We start from the raw sequence: 20,268 nt of genomic DNA, 5'->3' as shown, positions 1-20,268 counted from the left end.
ATGCCCCCAGCTGCCTAACCCAGGCCTGACAGGGTTCCAAGTGACAGCTGATGCTCTCAAGGCTTCTTGAGGCCTAGGCCCAGAACTGGCACTCTATCATTCCACCATATATGATTGGCCAAACGAAGTCACAAGAGCAGCCCAGATTTAAAGGAAGGGAAATAGATTCTACCTCTTAATGGGAGGAGCTGCAAAGTCACATTGCAAAGTGTGGCTACTAGGAGACCATTGTAAATTGAGATTAGAGCCATTAGTATAATCAATCTGTGATGGACATATTGAAAGATTCTTGTGCCCAAGGGCAACTCTCACATTTATGCTTAAGGTACACACACCATTTTGGCCATGTTGGCAATAGCATTAATTCAGAAAACCATGAACAACTTCATAAATGCCATTTATTGGAAAAGGAAGGAGCAGGATCCTGCATAAATACACGTTCAGGAGATTGGCTGGTAGAACAGAAAGAGCATGTGCTCTGGAACCAGACAAGCCTAAGTTTTAATAGTGACTCTCCCACTCTACTGTGCAACCGTGCTCACACATCTCAAATACTTTGAGTCTTAGTTTCTCATCTGTAAAAGAGAGACACGAAAACCTTCACGGCGTCACTGTGGGGATTAAATGAGGTAATAAGTACATGGCAGTGCCTGGCATATATCAGGTCCTCAGAAACATTAATTCCTATCTGAATATTAATTCATTTCCCACATACACACAGTAGGTACCTAACTCTTCCCTTCACCAACCCCTCCAGTTTTCTAACCACAACCAGCTTTTAAATGTGTATTGTTATTAATTTAGGGTGCCTGGAACCAGAATATTTCAGAATTCAAAGCTTCTTGTGGGGAAGCCCTTTGATTTTAACAGAAATACTTTTTGCTTTCAAAGTAAGGCAGACAAGCAAGGCGTCCAGGAAGCAGATTAGTGGGCACCCTTGATGAAATCTGGGCCATTCAAACTGTGGCTACAGATTAACAAGAGTTGGGGTTCCACCCCTGGCTTGGATCATGACTTCCAGGAAGTTGTCACCCCACTCCCACCCAGTCTGAGCCCATTTCCTCCTCTCAGGGCCAGCCCTTTGCCTTGTGCACGTGTCACTGAAGCAGGTCTTATGCTGCTGTCTCACTAGTTGGCTCACAGGCCTGTCTCTTCCATGAGACAGTGAGCCTCTTGGAGCAGGATTTGGCTCTGTAGCTCCAACACACAACAGAAGGCCAAGATCAAGAACAGCCTCAAATGTTGCCACCTACTGAGTGCTCATGGATGCCCGCGATTGCGTGTCTTTGAGTCTTCCCTACGACCCATGAAGGAGAATTCTTATCCCATTTTCAACAGGTGAGGCACCTGGGGTTGCAGAGGAGTTAATATGGCCCCCAAGCTACACAAGTAGAAAGTGGCAGAACCTAGAATGGAGCTCAGCTCTGTCTAAAGTCTCTGACTCAATGTGCATTGTGGCCTATTGTCAGAAGTTTGGTAAATTGAATTTGTTGAAGTTAAGAGATCCTTTCTAAATGCTGCAAACCAGGTCAGAACACCAGCACCCTCTGTGCCTGGTGGAGCCAAAGGAGGCATCCAGAAACCACCAGAAGGATTTGGAGATGAGTAAGTGAAGATACACTCACCATTTAGGCCATAGAATTAATTTAGGAAACCGTAAACAACTTCCTGGATGCTGTGTTTATTGGAAGAGGAAGGAGCAGGCCATGTGTAAATATGATTTTTGCCATGATGCCCAGGTGAAGGGGTTAGGGGAGCAGGAAGTCTGGCTAGCCATACTTCTTTCCCAATAACCAGCACCCAGCCTCCAGCCCCATTCCTTGCCCATGTTAACATCTGGTCTTCAACACCCGCAGTTTGCCCTCCAGGGCTCCCCATAACCCACCTCCTCAATCCCGCCCCCTCAGGGTTCCGGACTGCTTGCCTCATCATGTGATGACTACTGTTTTCCAGGAGTCTGGTCCAAACCACTTCCTCCTTCCTCACTCCCTAACGAGGAACAGCAAGAACCTAAGGAAAGGCAGCTAAGGTTTAGTTAGAAAATGATGTCTTTAAAATAAGACTCTGAGTCCAAATCCAACCCTGCCACTTCCTCCCTGTATGACCTTACACAAATTACTTACTGGCTCTGTGCCTCAGTTTCCTCATCTGCAAAGTGGGAATGGTAGTTATTACCAGAAAGACTGCTGGGGATTAAATGAGATCATGTATGTCAAATGCATGGACTATAGTAAATGCCCACAGGTGTCCTCCCTCCTTCCTGCCATCCTCAACATTTGTCTTCTGTGAATATACAGTAGTGACCTAGGTAGAAAATGAACCATGATGTAGGGGAAGTCAGAGGTATTCCAAGAATTTCTGAGCCCCTCTTAAACTCTTCCAAGAATTGGGGTCCTAAAAACCCTCCCACTCTGAGATTCCTAAATAGTCATCAGAAAGGAAAAGAGGCTCCTCCTCCTGTTTTCCGGGGAAGGGTAGAACATATGGGCTTATTATTGCCAACATCTTACTACACAAAGGCCCTTCCAGAGCCAAGCTTCAGGGTGGCTTCTAGATGGAAAGAGAGAGGAGATGGGGTTGGAGTTCCAGGGCCCAAGCTCCAGCGATCCCAGGCCCATACCTTGGGAACTCCTCCAGGAAGAAGTGGAGAGACAGGTTTTCAGTGCTCGAGGCTCAAGGGCAATTCCACTTCAGGCGAGGTTACTGGAGGTCAGGAAGAGCTTTCTCCTCCTCCTCGGATTCTTTAAATCTCATTAGGAAATGGAGAAAGAAATGCCAGAAAAAGCTGTCAGAAGGCTAAAAATAAAGTTAGAGGACTGCAAAGAAGAGCAAGACTTGAACCAGTGTTCTGAAAGAAATAAAGTTAGTAGTTATTTATTAAGGACCTTCCGTGCATACAGCAGATACAGGAGTCATACCAGGTAGAAAGTAACCCCCAAAGAGTCTCAGCAATCAGGACAGCACCGCTCCGCTGGCTCTCGGCGAGGTTTGCTGGCTGCACTCCCAGGGCAGGTGGGATTGGCACTTGGCCTCTCTTCTCTCCCGTCCCCTGAGGCCACTTTCCCTGGGTTCTGGGACACGGCACCCTCAGAACACAGGTCTGGCCTGGGCTGCATAGTCACTGGCAACACTGGGCTCTGTCTTAGGGCAGCACAAGGCTGGGACTCCTCTGAACAGGCAAAGAATCCCTGACCCCCCCCATTTAGATCACTTTCTCCTTGGACGAGATTTAGACCTTTGTGAAAAAGCTGAGAAAAGTTCTGTGTGTCCCTCTGGCAAGCCAGTGGGAAGAGAATGAGATCAATGGGACTTTTCCCATCTAGGCTCCATCCTTTGAGAAACTGCCCTTCTCCCTGTTACTTCAGCCATCTGGTTGGCCTCCTCTGGCCTGTTGATATGCGCCCTCTAGTGGACACTTCAGAACACCCCCTTCCCCACCCCCCAGTTCACGTGAAAATGGAGTCCTGCCGCCTGACTTCAGTCCCTCAATCCTCAAAGTAAAACCAGAAAGGAGAGGGCGAAGGTGGGTGTCCTTGCGATGAAGGCGTGCTGTGGCAGAGGAGCTGCGTTGCCTGTATGGTGGGGCAAAGGGTCAGGGCACAACTGACGGCCCACGTTCTCTTTTTCATCAATATCTGTTTTTCAAAAAGGGTTCAGAGATGATGAAGAGAAAGAAATATTAATTAGCTGCTCTTTAATCATAATCCTGAATACCTCCTCTGTGCTGGGCACGGCGCACTGTGCTGGGCTACACATCCTCGTCTGAGAGAAACAGACAGTTGCTGCAGAGAGCCTACCGTGACAGAGATGCACAGGAGGAGATCTGTCTATGGTGGGCAACAGTGACTGGTGTTCCCCATCTACCAGACACTGTTTAAAACACGTTCTGTGTATCAACTCAATTAAGTTATTTAACCTTTCTGTGGTTAAATAGATAATAGAACACAGCTTATAGAGTTATCAGAACTAAACAAATTAATATCTTGCAGGTCTTGGAACAGTGCCTGGCACAGAGCACTACCTAAGTGTGTGCTGAAAAAGAAAACTGAAATAAGACTCAGAACAACCATGTGAGATAGAGTACCTTATTCTCTTCATTCTACACATGGGGAAACTAAGGCTCAGGGAGTATAGTCACTCAGCTAGTAAGTGGCAGGGCCAGGATGCCAACGTGAACAGCCTAGCGCTGTTAACTCATACATCTGCTTCTGCCAGAGCATATCGATTTTTTTTTAACAGGAACGATTTTCATTATAGCTTCTAAAGAGGGCTGGCATCAGCAGTGACGAGCCACTAAATGAGTTTCAAAATCATCTGGGACCCTGAAACACTTTACGCCTATGAGTCAGTTCTAAATGCAGCACACATTACTTGTTTGTTTGGTGTTTAGGGAAATTCAATTCTATGCCAAATTTTGGCTCTCAATTTGGCTTCAAATTATTCATTTGGCTTAATGGATTTGCTATAAGAATTTGGGGCTACTCAATGAAGAGATTGGCTTATTTGTTGTCTTTTATGTTCCTTAAAAAGAATTTAAAATTAAAAATACAAAATTAATGGCCTACTCCATTTCTATGGAAAGGTAAATAGACAACCAAACTCTGTTTTCTGGAAAATTCTTTATTCCCAGAAGTTTTATGCTGGAAATATTTTCTGTTCCAAAAAGTATCCTCTAAGATTATTAGCAAGTTAAACAAATGAGTTAAATTTCAAATAATATCAATGTGACTGGATGAACTGAGTTTATCCTGCCTCCAGGGCTTAAGGAAACCTGACTTGGATAAGATATGCTTTATTGTTCAATGAGACTAAGGTGTCTGATAAATTACCTCAGCGGCAAGGTGAGCTCTTTTAGCATATTTAAGTCCAGCATATTAATTCTGCTAGGAGGACTGTCGAGATGAGTGGAAGAAAATGATATTTGTTATTTAGGTCAGGACAGGGAGTTTCTGAAAGAAATTAATCCTGGAGGTAGTGAGATATGTTCGATTTTAGGTAATCCAGGGGAAACCCAGCCACCACCCAGGATGGCAATCTCTCACCAAGATTTTCCTCCCACCCTTCCAGTTCCCAGAGACAAGGGCTCAGCCCTGGGGAATCCAGAGGACACAGAGGCAGAGCCCAGCATTCTCTGTGGAGCAATTGTAACTTGAGGAGAAAAGCAATTGACATCCACCATGGAAGGCTGGGGAGGCTGAGGGAAACAGAAAGAGCGGAAATGGGCAGAGACTTGATGATTTCTGTGGGAAGACTGGTGGGTACCAGGAGAAAGGGAAGGTAGTAGGGACACCAGACAGATGGGGTTAATGGAAGAGAGATGAGAGACAGGAAGACGGGAATTAAAAGGAGATGAAGAGCAAATCTTGGAAAGGTACATCTCACATTGCCCACTCCAGGAGGAAACATCACACACATACACACACACACACACACACACACACACACACATATACACACACCAGCTTGTTTGGTTTGGGTATAAGGAAGTTAGATCAGCTCCACAATGCCTGATCTCCCTCTCACCACTCCATTCTTACAATTATGTAAGGCTTTCAAATAACCAGTAGCTGGATATATAAGCTTCGTATTCCCTGCAGTGCCCTCTGCACCTAGAAGAATGCCTGGCACATAGTGGGTGTTCAGTTATATATGTTGAATATGTAATATGTTGAATGCACAAATGAATCATAGCCAGAGACACAGCTTATGTGGCAGAATCATAGGAAGAGATAGCTCATGTGGCTAATTCACTGGTTGTGAACTTTGAAAGTTTTTCCAGGATATTTGAATAGGGATATTATGTCTGGTTACTTCTAATCCAAGTGATAAACTAGAATTAAGCTGGAAATCTATTCCCCAGGCCAGCTGCTAAACAGTTAGCAGCACGTCACCAAGCTGTCATAGTGGACCTCGTCGGCTAGCACAGCCCTGGTGTATATAGGAGTTTCTTATACAAGGGTGTATATAAGTGAGGGAAGTTTTGGAGGCAGCTAAATATTGGCCTGGCACTGCTAGTTGTGAGCAGGTGTAACATGCTCTGTTGCTCCCATTTGAGAATGGATATTCCATCACAGACTTTCAGTTCAAGTCAACAGATTGGATATATTCATTTATGTATTTTCCATCCTAAGCCTTACTCAAATAATGGTACATGTATCAAAAGAGTATAGACCACAAATACAAAGAGGATGGAAGAAGGCACTTTAGCAGAAAAAGAGATATCAACAGATTTTGGAAGATAGAAAGTAAATGCAGATGGGCTTCCTGGTTTAGCTGGTGTAGGAAGCTTTAACCCAAAGTACATGCAGAGAGGGTCGCTCTGAGAAGGGGGCCAGCAGATGCCTATGTCTTGCGGCACCAAGCAGGCGAGTAGGAGTGAGGAACACAAAAGCATGACTTAAGCTCGGGCTAGACCAGCTTAGCCAAAAGGACCCTCCTGCCCAGGACTTTGAATCTTGAGCAAATGACACACAGACAAGCGAGACGTGAAGAGAGACTCACAGCTGTAAGAACACAGTGGCTGTGTCCGCGGCAGAGCTGGTGTATGAAAGCTGTGGTGGCAGTATACTTGCAAAATTAATCTGCCTCCCAGCCTCCAAATAGCCAAGAGAAAAACAGAGGAGGGGTACACTTTCCTCATTAATTGTTACTCACTGAGCAGACATTATGCCTAAGCATTCTTACTTAACATATTTGGGCCTCATTTTCTTCATCTGTGAAATGGGATTAATAAATGTACCTATGCCATAGAGCTGTTGTGAAGACATAGGTAAAGATAAATACAGACCAGTGTCTGGCACCAAATACACGCTCAATAAATGTTGAACAATAGCCCTCTCCATGTGCCCCACCAGGCAGCACGAGCATTTCCCTACAGCAAGAATCCAGCTGGAGAAAGAGGAAAGTCCATCTTCCTGACTTCCACCTCTGCAGGGGATAGCTAGAGACCTCTTCTCTGGGGGCAGAGATAAAGGTGTGACATTAGTTCTTGGTCATTTTTTATCAACCAATTCATCATTTTCACTTCCAATAACCTAGCTGTTTTTTAAAAAATCTCATTTCTAATTTTAAATTGGTGCCGAAGAAAATATTTTTTGTGATTCTGAAACTCTCTAGCTTCCATCTTAGAAAAACAACTCTTACATTCTATCAGCCGAGATTGACTTAATCTACGCTGCTTTTTCCTCCACCCTGCCTATGGAACCTTCTATGGTGACAGATTCCCCCTTTGTTCAGGACAGTTAAACATCTATCATTTCCACAGGCATCATCGGAGAGTTACTGGCTCATAAGAACGGTTTAATTTTGTTTCCAAATGAGGCTGCAACAGAGAGGAAACCTCTAAGCTGAAACCTTAGAGAAGGAAATAAGTTTGCCTAATATATCAAGAGATTGTTTGCAGTACCAACAACTGCAAATTCCCAGGATAACAAAAGTTTATTGCTCACTCATGCTACATGCCCATCAGAGGTCCCAGACAGGCTCTGTCATCACCGTCGCTCAGATACCCTGACAAATTGCACAGTTACCATCTCAAATGTTTTCATTACCTGCCAGAGGGAAAAGAGATACTAGAAATGTGAACACTTTTAGAGCTGGAAGAGGCAACTGTTTCTCAACCCCAAACAATAAAAGATAGAATAGAGAGATGCTTTATGCATTAAAGGCCAATCCAGCCCCAGAAGCAAAATCAATTCAAGTACATACTCATCATATCTATTGTTAAAACTTATGCAGGAACTAATGCAGCATCCAGCATATTCCTTCATTTTAAAAAATGGCTCAGGGAAAAATAAATTTAAGAACATGGCTCTCTGCCTTAAGCCTGATTGGCTCAAGGTACCCACAGTTAAGAGAAAGGGATATGTTTCTAGAAGGCCTGTGGGTGTGGCTATTGGCATATGAGGCTGATTAGAGTCAAATAGATAAAAAGCCAGCAAAGATTTTAAGAGTTGTGATGCCTTCAACCCTGGGCCTCAACTAGGGAACTCTGTAACATATCAAAAAGGAATTGATTTAAAGGAATCCTGTAATTAATTAAAAGGGACCTGAACCCTATCTTTCTGTGAACAGAAAGCAGAGGCCGTTGCTACAAAAGAGATTACTCCTGAATGCTGTCTTCACATGCAGCATTGGAGTATAATGGAACAGGAAGGACTTGCTAGGAATGTAACTAAGGGCCATGGGGAGAAATAGACTGAGGAAGTCCTCCCAAGGAGCCAGATCAGGACCCAATCAAGAAATGGTCCTTATCCTTAGTGTAGGGTGTCTCTATGTCTGCCCACCAGGATTTCTGAAATGCTATGGTTCAGTGACTTGTGAGTCTTCCATTGGCCCCGTTTCCAGATGGGAGTATTTATGGTGACTAAACTGTCCCTACTCTGCCATTGGAGCAGAGGGGGAGGGGCAGCCGCAGAAAACTTGCATTTTCTGTTCATAGATTTCTGGGCCAACAGGAGCCATGTCTGAACTGTGTGTAGGAACGTCCATGCATCACCCCGAGATGCTGGACTTTGCACTTGATGCCATGACTGGATGAGACTTTGACGTGGTCTCCCTTGGGGAGGAGGTGAGTACATTTTGCATTTGGAAAACAGAGTGCACCAAATATTAGGTGACCAGAGAAGTGGACTGTAGCAATTTTTTGGTGCTCTTCAACAGATGTTTTTGGATCTCCTCCATTCTGAGAATGTAGTGGGATTCCATTTCATTCTCCCTTGAAGCTGAGGGGACTATATGGCTTGTTCTGGCCAATGACTTGTGAGCTGAGGTGACATCTAACTGCTGATATAAGGACCTTCCCAGAGCTCTATTCCCCTCTGGCATGGCAACAAACCTGTTTAAGATGGTGGCTGGCTTATCATCTAGGGTCCCTGAGCAACTACAGTGAGCACAACGCCCTCTGCAGACCTGTGGTGGAACTATAGCGTGAGCCAATAAAAACTTCTCTTGCTGAGGCCACCCGAACTTGGGTGTTGTTTGGCACTGCAGTACAACTCATACTGACTGATACAGTTAAGGATGGCAGATATAAGACAAACATGAATCACTCCCTGTTCTCTCTTCCTTTGCAGTCATTGATAATCAGCTGTGATTCTTTCCCAGCGAGCACAGATGGTGCCTGAGAATCTCCCTCACTCTCATTTGATCAGAGTTGACACTCAAGATGATATGCATTGGCCTGTTGACTTAGCAAGTGCTTTAGGGAAGAGTATAACCTGTTCCAACTAGCTGGGCTAGCTATTTCAGGTGTTCCTTGGGGCTCCAGGTATCCTTTGAGATCTCCTCTTGACCAAACATGGATTTCATGACTCCAGGGGGCAGCTAAGTAGGCGATGCAGGACCTTCTGGGATGACAAGCATGACCAATCTTCTTTGAATGCCCTAAAGTCTCAGGCATAGCTGGACTTCAAGATTGGACATCAAGGAGTATTGCACTCAGTACAAAGGTGCAAACACCATAAGAAATTGATAACGTGGCAATATACTTTGCTGGGTTGTTTGGGAAAACAGAGTGAGTACAGCGGGAGACATTGAAACTAGAAAGACCTCCAGGCCAGCTTCTTCTTAGGTGTGTATGTTTCCCTCTCTGAATCTTAATTTCATTATCTATAAAACAGAGAGGGTGATAGCACCTACCTCACAAAGTTGTCGTGAGAACTAAATGACCTAATGCCCACAAGTGCCTGCCACATGGTAGGCATATGGGGACTGGAAGCTTTCGTAGATGCTGTGGGTACTCTGCCCAGATCCCCTGCTCAGGTTGGTGCACCCATCCCCTAACTGCTGTGTGCATGGCTCACAGCTGCCCCCTCTTCTCCAGAGAGTGGCTCTCTGCAGATGCGAGCTGCCTTGCCCTGGAGGTGACAGCCCCCTCCCATAAGTAGTCCACAGCCAATGCCTGACTGATACGCGTGCTCAAAGACAAGTCTCCTTTCCTTAAGGGAGCACAACTCAAAGTTAGACTTTCCCTGAGACTATCTGCTTGCTCAGCGCTTTCCCTTCTCAATCCTGCTTCCCTCATGCCCTTACAGGGTTTCCTGAAAGGTACTCCCTCAAAAAAATCATGTGAACTTGAATTCAGTCTCAGGTCCTGCTTCTGGGGATCCCCACCTAAGACAATAGCTACTATGAATAATAAATAGCAGGCTCCTAAGATTGTGGCCCTGCCCCCAACCTGCTGAAAGTGGTTGAGGGGCGCCATTTTCAGATGATTCTAGCATAGCAGTGAATGAGCTCCCTAAACCAAAACCTACAGAAAGTTTCTCCCAAGTTCTGTTCTTGAAACTGTTGAGGGAGAAAGCAAATGCCATTTGTGAAAGAAGACAGGGAATGGAGAAAGGCACGATGGGAAGCGAAGCTGCTGCGAATAGACCCAGCCAAAGGAGCTCTGGAGGGTCCTGCTGGGTTGGGTACATTCCACAGAAATGGCCTTTCTCATGACATTTGCCTCTACTATTACATGTAATGGTGTAAGCTGAGGGCTCCCCGAGGGACTTCTCCAGTGAAGAAAAGAATTGCTTCATTTCTGGATGTCCTGTTTCCCATTGGAAGAGCCAGCTCAGGCTCCCATTCTGGTGAGAGGCCACTTTGGCCAGGCTGAGACTCACTTCCTCTCCCTGCAGAAATCCAGTGCCTTCCCTCACTGCCAAGCATCAGAACCTTGGCAAGTAACAGAAGAAAGTGTAGAGGGGCATCTGGAGCATCAGACAGCACAGGCTCATGATGTCCAGGAAGCTTCTCCAGGAGTAAAGGAGGGGTTATCCCAGGCTGGGTCAGGAGAGGTCATGGTCTATCAACAAAGCTCAGATGTCTGAGAGGCCAGATGAGCTCTGAGTTACATGCTGATGTCCATGTGACATGGCTGGAAAAGAGGCCAAATTGGGAAAGATGAAGCTTCTTCCAACTTAGTCACTAGAAAGTTGTGACTGATAATGCCAAGGATGATAATAGTGATGATGATGGTGATGATGATGATGATGAAGATGATGATGATGATAGCTATCACTGATGGAACCCTTACTATGTGCCAAGTACTGTGCTAACTACTTTATGGATGTCCTCTCATCAAATCTTCTATATCACAGGCATGATTGGCCCCATTCCACAGATGAAGAAAGTGAGGCTAAGTAAACAATCCATTGGCCCATAGCTAGGAAAGGGACAGATCCAGGATTTAACCTTGTCTTGCCACTGCATTACCTCTAATTCATTTTAACCTAGGGGAGCAGTTTCCACATCTGCAAAAAGGCATGGCTACACTTCATTCTCCCTCCAAGGTCCTTTCTGGCCTTACAGTCTAGAAGGATCTCTGTCCTCTTCACCAAGATGAGAGGAAAGTTTGGGATCAGGAGAGTAAACAACTGGAGAAGGAAGACTGTGTTCCAGCTCAACTTTTCACTCAGATGGAGGCAATTTGGAAACTCCATGGCCGCTCCCTCTGTGAGCAGTATTCTATCCAGGCCTGGAAAACGTCTGAGTGACAGGAGCCATTGGAGAATTCCGGGAGAGCCAGGACATGCAACAAAAGGAGTGGACCACAGACGACATAGTTCTATATTTGCATTTTTTCCCTTAACTGGAGGCCACTGAATTTTTCCAGACAATATTTGGAAGGCTAAAAACTGATTACTCCAAATTGGGAACAAAAATAGATCTTGAGATTTTGCGTATTCATTCTGACACGGTAAAACGAGAGGGAGGAGCACAATAACGTATGTGTCTCCTTTATGAAATTCATGAGATTAAAGTTGTTTTTAAATGTTTGAGAGTAAGAACAGTATTTACCTGTAATGGCTTTATTCTCTTCACACTCCTTTTGGACAAGCAGTGTGGACTCAACCAACACTCATGAATTTAAGCCTGATGCTGTGGCTGTTTTTCTTAAAATGACATGGGAACAAAATGTGGCCTTTTACTGCCTCAGTGGGAGGACGAGTTAACTGAACTTAAAAAACTAACAGGAAGAAAAGTATTAAGCTAAAAACAGTTGTGTTTTTGCCAGGAACTCCACAGTCTTCTATTCTTGCACGGCTCACGTCAAATGTGTGGGCATCTCCACCCATGCCTTCCTGTCGGGGCTGAAAGGTGACAAGGGGGGGACAGCCCCTCCTGGAAGCTTCCCTGGAGGTGCCTGAACCTCCTGTCACCTGTGGTTCTTTGAAGTATCTGTTTATGTCACTGCCTCTGGAAGGAGAGGTGCCCTGAAGGTTCAATGCCTTAGATGGCAGCCATACAGCTCGTCCTTTTCTGAGACACTGCCCCTTATGGTTCTGCAGTCCCCCATTGTGGGGCAAGGGGGTGTAGCTAACGGGGCTACTAGTGGTTCTTGGGCTAGGTGGAGAGATTTCTTGTGACTTCCTGTAACTTCCCCTGTCAAACGACTGTTCACATCATAGCAAACTGCCTGCTGAAGTCGTGTGGAGCTTAGCACATTTCTGCTCAAAGAAGAGATCAAAGGCTTAGTGGGCCCTGTCTGGCTACCATCAGAGCTGTGCTCAACGGTGGTACCATGTGAGCTGGAGGAAAGAAGCCTTCAGCTTTAAATTTAAATTCCCCTCCGAAAAGTGCTCTGGTTTTGCCTGCCTCTGTATCCCCACTAGAGAGATGGACTCCATTACACAGCCAGAAGTGTATAGATTACTAGGGGTCCCAACAGTGGTCCACAAATGGGCCCACTGAGGGAGCCATGGACAAATAGGTAGAAGATTTGATTAGGAACTTTTCAGCTGCACACACACGGTTTTCTCTCAACTGTATCTAGCAGCACAGGTGTCAAAGCCTCCCTTGGTTCTACCTCCAGGAGACATATACAAGAATATTCATTGCAGCACTGTTTGACATAGAAAAACAACTGGAAATGAGGCAAATGTCCACTGACAAGAAAATGAATAACCAAAGTGTGGCATATTTCACATACTATATTATTATGCAGCAGTGAAAATGAATGAACCACAGCTACTCGTAATAACATGAATGAACTGAGAAACACAATGTTAAGTAGAAAAGAGGCATGTTCAAAAGGACTACATGCCCTATGATACCCTTTGTATGAAGCTCAGAAATAAGCAAAGGTTGTTTGGGCATGCATACATGTGAGGTAAAACTATTTTTGAAAAGCAGGGGAATGATAAACACAAAATTCCTAGTAGCAGTTTCCTCTGGGGAGTAAAGCAGGTGACTGGGATAATGCAGAAGCACAAAGTTAAGGGAATTATTGGTGATGCTCTAGTTCTTGCACTGGGGAATGGGCTGTGTGCTTCGGTATCAGGTAGCATTATAACTTAGATATAGGTTACACATATTCCTTTGTATGTATGAGATATTATGTTAAGATATCAAGATTAAAAAATAAAACTATCTGTAATCACGATGACTTGCCTGGCTAATAGAATTCAAATTTCAGAGTTCAAAAGCTTAGAATTTATCTAATCCAAACTTCTAATTTTACATACGCTGAAATGACTTCCAAATTGCGAAGGTACTGGGTCATATTTGCACAACTCTTTAGTGACTGTGCGGCGATCAGAACTCCTGTCTCATAACTCTCAGTCCACAATTCCTTTGTCCATTCTCACCTCCAAAATTATTCTCCTCCTCCTCCTCCTTCTCCTCTTTCTTCTTCTTTTTCTTCTCCTTCTCCTTCGCGCAGTGGTAAATAAAAGCAACATTTAACTGGCCTTCACGATAACAATGGATGGCTTAAACACCGTCGTTCAGGAAGAAAGGGTAAGAAATCAGAACTTGAGGATCTGAGTAAGTAAAGTCAAGTTTCTCTCAGGCTGTGTCCTCTTCTGAAGGAGTGGCTGATTTTGACCAAATTGTATCCATAGTAAAGTATTAAGTTTACCTTAACTCTGATTTGTGGCTCTTTGCTATTTTAAAACAAAATGGCAGCCCCAAAATTTATTGATGAGCATATTTTCTGTAAATAAGATTTTAATAATAAATGAGATTTTAATAAGGTTTTGAATATGGATGTGATGTAGACTTCAAGGGAAGAAGGAAAAGTGTCTTTTCAAATGAAGTGTCTATTTTCACCAACAATTTAAATAAACTGCTGACATTGGTTGTGATGTATCACATCTATGTATTTTACATACTTAAAATCCAATATTTACCTCCTTTCCCTCAAAATAAGAATGAAAAGGAACAGTTCAACTAATCTAGGCCATGCTATTTAATATAGGGTGCCCTGGATGTGAGAGAGGAACCGGCCATCCTCTCGCTGGGCCTCCATTCCTGGATGTACACTTTTCACTGCATGAAAATCTCATCATGCTGAGTGTAATCCTACTTTTGAAGACCATGAATTTTGTTTCTACAACATCTCTGTTAAATGTTTGCCACTTACTTCCACAGTAATTATTTTTCCAGTACTGGAGAAAAACTTGCTGTGTTGGACTTACTGAAAGACCGTATGTTTGTATACTATCCTTTATGAATGATTTAAGGAATTTTCATGGCCTGATAGTGATTAGAGTTATTCACCAACTATTTCCAGTGTTCTTCCTGGGCACCTGGTAAGGCTACACTTCCCTGCCCCCTTGAAGTTAGATGGAGCCATGTGATTTGCTCTGCCCACTGAAATATGAGCAGAAGAGAGGCACATAACATTTAAGAGGAAGCTTTAAAAGTCAGTGTAAGATTGGCCATGTTCCCTTTGTCTTGGATTTGACAACTGCAGAAGCACAGAGATGAAGACTCACTCAGGCTCCCTCAGTGAGAACGGCATGGAGCAAAGTCCCCCAGCCTACTTGTGATGGACAAGTCACACGAGTAAGAAATAAACCTGGGTTGTTTAAGCCCCTGAGACTTGGAGGATAGCCCACACTGGCTGATTCACAGGGATATTTAGATTATACACCATTTTTGTCCAACTCACTAACTTTAAATCATAAGATGTGACTCCACTATATATCTAGGATTCCTAGAAAATATTCATTTGGACATTGTAGTTTTCAATCCATGAAATTCTCCAAAAGGAACACTGGAGACCCTTACTATGAAACCAACACTAGTTTAAAATGGAAATTGAAGGAGAGGCAACAACCGAGAGAAATTGGAGTCCACATTTATTGATGAGAGATATATACAGAAAAGTTAAAACACTTAGTGAAATATTGGATTCACAGATTATTTCCAGCATATAAAGAATGTCCAGTTATTTTACACATGAAATGTTACAGTAATCAGTCCACATTGTAAGAAAGCTTAGAAAGCTAAAGGTGAAAACAAAAGACCTCAACTACCCAAAGTGTGCTTTGCCAATAAGGCATTTCCTAGTAGCATATATAAGAAACAACTCAAAAATTAGTTGAAGTTTTTACCTGTCTGCATTCATTAGTCTTTAAAACACTATGGGCTATAGATGCTATATGCTATATGACTTGAGACCAACGGAGATTGTGAATGTGAAGGAAACATTATTATCTTTCATTCTGGACATACAAGAATCTTCAAAGGAAATCCTCCAAAAGGCTAGCTTTCTTTCACTAAGGTTTCCATCTTGAATTGGCAGGAGTTGAAGAAGCCACATTTTCAAGGAAAAATTTGCCTGTCCACCATATATACCCCCTCACTCCAATCATTGGAGAAGCCACTGAAAATTAATGTGCTTTGTGCCCTCAGGGAATCTCTTCGGCTTCACTCCTCTTGTGAAAAGAAAGGGGCACTTAGTGTTCCCAACTGCACATGGCCATTCTTCTCTGTCCTTGCAGAGGAGAAAGGAGTTACAGGAACTATAGACCCCATAGCATTCCATGTAGTGATCATTAGACAGAATGTGTCTTAGGAGGCAAGTGTCTAATTGCATTAGTTAATCTCATCTTCAATCACTCAAAACATGCACACAGAGCTATTAGGTAGAGGTCACACTCCCTTCACATATATGGGAGCTGTGCTTCATCAGTTGCCTTTCTGCAACCCCAAAGCTGTACACTGACGGTTCCTGTGCTTCTAGTGCTCTTTCTACTGACAACTGTGCAGTTTACTACCAGAACTGTGCTTTTATGGGGATTCACCTCCATGGCAGTTAGTCAGTGAATGTCTTCCCTGTACCCTGACTCAAGAAACCAAGGGAGACAAGGTTCTTCAGAACCTTTAAGTCATGAGCATCACGATCAGTATTTGGCAGCCAGAGAGGCAGACCTTTACCTAAGGACATGATGCTAATAAGCACAGAAGCAGACTAAACTTCTGTCTCTCTGAGCCCAATCCGCCAGGTGAAGGAGGGCTATAGATAAACGTCTTCATTCTAAACCCACCTAAGCCTAGGCTACCAAAAACTTCCACAGTTGCATTTGCCATGCATGATACAGACATCAGATGACCTTTTATGAAGAATCATGACACACATCCAAGCTTCTCTTGCCCTGAATTGCATATTTACAAAGATGCGGGACACATGCAAACTTTCAAACAATCATCAGTACAAAGGATTCATAGGTAAGCTCTTCACTGATATACATCCCCAAATCATGTGAAGAAAGAGGAGAAATGATTCACTACTAGGTATCTAGGAAGGAAAAGAAGAGTTTTCAAAACACCAATCAACATGTCTACTGCATTTAAATGAACAGCTAAAAATAACATTTAAATTAAATTACAACACATCTATACACCATTTCACTGAAATTACACATAGATACCTACATTATAGCTACACAAAGTGCATAGGCACTGTTCTTCATGCGTGAACCAAGTGTTACTGTGTACACACAAGAACTTCATGCTCAGACAGCTATCTGTACTTGAAAATCACACATACAATCATTGCTAGTTGAGGGCACATCTAATCTGTTTGCTTAATGTGAAGCAGGTTCAAACACATACCAGTACACTTTCTATGTAACTGACTATTTTTTTAAAACATGGCAAAAATACTAGCCCTACAACCACATCAGGAAGTGTGGCAGAAAGAAGACCACTGTCTTTGCAGTGGCTATTGATCTGCCCTTTGGGGAAATTACATAGAGTGCTAGTCACCTGAGGACAGAATCTACCTGGGCTGCTTCTAAACAATTTCAGTGTGACTCCAAGCCCCACCTTCAGCCCCAGTGATAGAGTATTGCTTCATAGCTGGGACTAATAATTTTTTTTCTTAAAAATATGTGCTCAATTCACATAACAATGTGACGTTTACTACCAGTTTTCTTGGCAAGAATGAATTACAAATTTGTCCTGATTTGCTTCCCTGCACTCACCCTCCGTGTCCGCTATTCCAAGTTTCCCTAAGCCAATTTTCACTTAAATAATGAGGAAGGCATGGGAGATTCTGAGAGAGAAATGATCCCACTGTTATCACCTTATTTTTCATCTTCTTAGAGAAAAGCAAAATTAGAATGGTTAAGAGGAAAAACAAGGCCTGATGTCAAAAATAAGGAATCAGCACCATTCCTTGAGTTAAAAAGACTAATTGTTTAAATGCATATCCTACCCAGCTAAGGGATTTAAGCGATTCCTTGTTCTTTGTGGTCAGTTTGTTCATTGCATCGCAAAGGACTAGGTTTTTAAATTTTTGAAATGTGGCTGTATGTTCAGGAAAGAACTGACAGCTCTAAATTGCTATAGAAATTTCTTGTGCTCTAATTAGTTATAATGCTACATATGTGGTTTTATAGAAAATACCATAAGAAAATATCTGTCTGCAAAATTACAGATACTAAATAGATTAATTCATTCTACACTGAGTTCTTTATGATTTATGAAGAATAGATACAAACCTATACCATTATTAAAGGCTAAATCAATATTAAACATATACTATCCAGGACTATAAATACATTTTCTCATGCTGTTTATAAATAATAGCAAAGAAGCCTGGGGTCCTGGGGGTTTGTTTTAAAAAGAATGGAAGATTGGGTAGAGGAATTTGTGAGTTTGGGGTGCAATACTGATCAGAGGGCAACATGTTGTCCCCAGTAACATAGATTCATACCAGGAAGCCAAAATATATCTGCTGGCAGTAAGGTCAAATTAGATTCACAGTTTGCCAGCTCTCTCCTCAAGCTGTAGAAAACAAATAGAAAATCAATATACAAAAATCCTCACAAAAGTAGTTTTTTATATACAAATCTCTATAGTGACCAGATAATCTGATCTGTGTTGTGCAACATGGAGATGCAATGCTGAGGTTTCCCAGGGGAAGGAGGAGGGGAGAGAGTTAAGGTGATTTATGGAAAAATCTGGATGCCAAAGGATGAATTCCTAGTAAGAAAAATAACTCATGGAGTTTTAAGCAACCAGAGTGCCAGCTTTCTGATCACACATCTCAGAGAACTCGCTCCATGGAGGAGAAACCTCAGAGATGTTAGACCAACTTCCTTAGCTAGCATGTCCATTTCTCTCCTACCAAAGGCAACAGGCCATTTCTAGGCAGTCTAAATGGTTGCCATGAGAAGAAACGGAGCCCCAGAAGGAGCGAGGCTCCGACTGCATCATCCCCATCTCCACACGGGATGATGACAAAGGGAACCGTCAACCTGTTACGTTCCAACACTCACCCAGGGGGTGGGGTGTCTCCAGAGGAACTGGGGACCTGTTGCTATCCATCCCCTAGGTCAAGTGCTGACTCCACAAAGCAGGGGGCTCTGTTCCAGTAGCAGGTTTTATTATCAGCACAAAAGGGTCCTGTATAACAATCAGAAAGACTTAAAAATATCAAAATGGATACTTGTTCTGGAGGTAGGAAGGTGAAGCAAGGCTGGACATAGAAAAAAACTGGTCAGTAATTCTTCAAGATATTATTTAGAGTGAACGAAATAAGAAGCTGGGGCCTTCTCTTCCTCTTCTGTAGGTTCTTACATGGGTCAGTTAAGAAATAGTCTTTTTCTTGTTGCTCTTGTGTCAGGTCTACTGCACTGAAAAATTTAAACAAAAAAAAACACTAACCCAATCCTTTTAGTCTTAACTTTACATCTCATTACCCCAAATCTAAAGAGCTGAAGTCTTCTCTGGCAATAAAGGTGCTCACAACACGATAAATACCAAACCTATTCTGTATTTAGAAGAAGCTTGGACAAAGAGCAAGGACGTAAGCAGTGGCCGTTGCAGTGGCACCAGAAAGTGCAAGAGGTTGCTCAAAGGCCACGGCTGGTGACATGCACCTTGCAGACAGACCATGCAATTTATCTGCCTTAGAAACTTCTTGGGCATTGAAGAAGGCAATGATAGCCAGCACCTCTACCTGTGATGTGATGCTCACGATAAAGGCAAACCAAGAGGAAAATTTGAAAATGAATTCAATCAAACATCCCTGCATATCTCTCCAGAGAAAGGACCTGGTCCGGGCTCACCCTGTGCATGGATGTGCGTGTCTGTATACAGGTGGAAAGAGAAGGTATTTACAGATAGTTGCTGTTATCGTTTAAGTCTTGAACCAAATTTCATAAGAGCGTTCAAGTTTATTTGCCAAAGACTCCCAAATTCCCATACTGGGCTGGCAATTAGGACTGTTCGGAGAAAACTGTGTTTTGAGTATTTGGAGTGGGCTCTGTTGGTGCAGAAGGAATGATGCAAGACCTGGAGTGAGGATGTAGACTCGTCCAGTCCCCGCATGGTGACTCTGGCAGCATTTTTCCCTGAGCTGAATTGCTACCTGTGCTAGGACAGTGAATTAGGGAAAGGGCAATTTTATAAAAGGATGCCTGTTTGTGTCCCAAAACACCAAACTGTGGACTAATGCGGCCATCTTTCAAACTTGTTGTAAAAAGTCAAATGAAGAGAGAGACTTGAATTTAATTTCCCCCAAGTAAGATGAGAAAAATCCAAATACTCATTATTGTGGGTCCCTCTGACTTAAAATGTAATATAAATAAGTAGTATTTTATAGTAGTAAGCCTCTTATGAAAGAAGAAATTAAAGCAGAGATAATAATATCATAGATTCTTAGGGCTGGGAGGGGATTTTAATCATTTAATCCAACCCCCCCTTTGGTTTACCCATGGGAAGAAATGAGGCTTGGGTGTAAAGTGACTTGTGTAAGTTATACAGCTAAAAATTGGCAGTCTAAGTCAAATGTTTCCTCTACCAACTGATTATTTCTCATCATCTCTCTGTCATTACCTGACTTCGCTGTATTATGCTATGAAATTAGATACTATTCAATTAAGATTTCCTGTCATCTACTCTAAAACCCGCCCTTGCAACTAACTCGTATGGTCGTTTATTAAATTGTCTTTTAAGCAGCAACAACGATAAATGGAATAAGAAGAAAGGAGGAGGAAGAGTGCGAAATTGGGTTTTCCTTTAGGGAAAATCATAAGCAAA

Source organism: Diceros bicornis, chromosome 31 (assembly GCF_020826845.1).
Source record: "Diceros bicornis minor isolate mBicDic1 chromosome 31, mDicBic1.mat.cur, whole genome shotgun sequence".
Lineage (NCBI taxonomy): Eukaryota > Metazoa > Chordata > Mammalia > Perissodactyla > Rhinocerotidae > Diceros > Diceros bicornis.
This window is presented reverse-complemented; position numbering follows the sequence as displayed.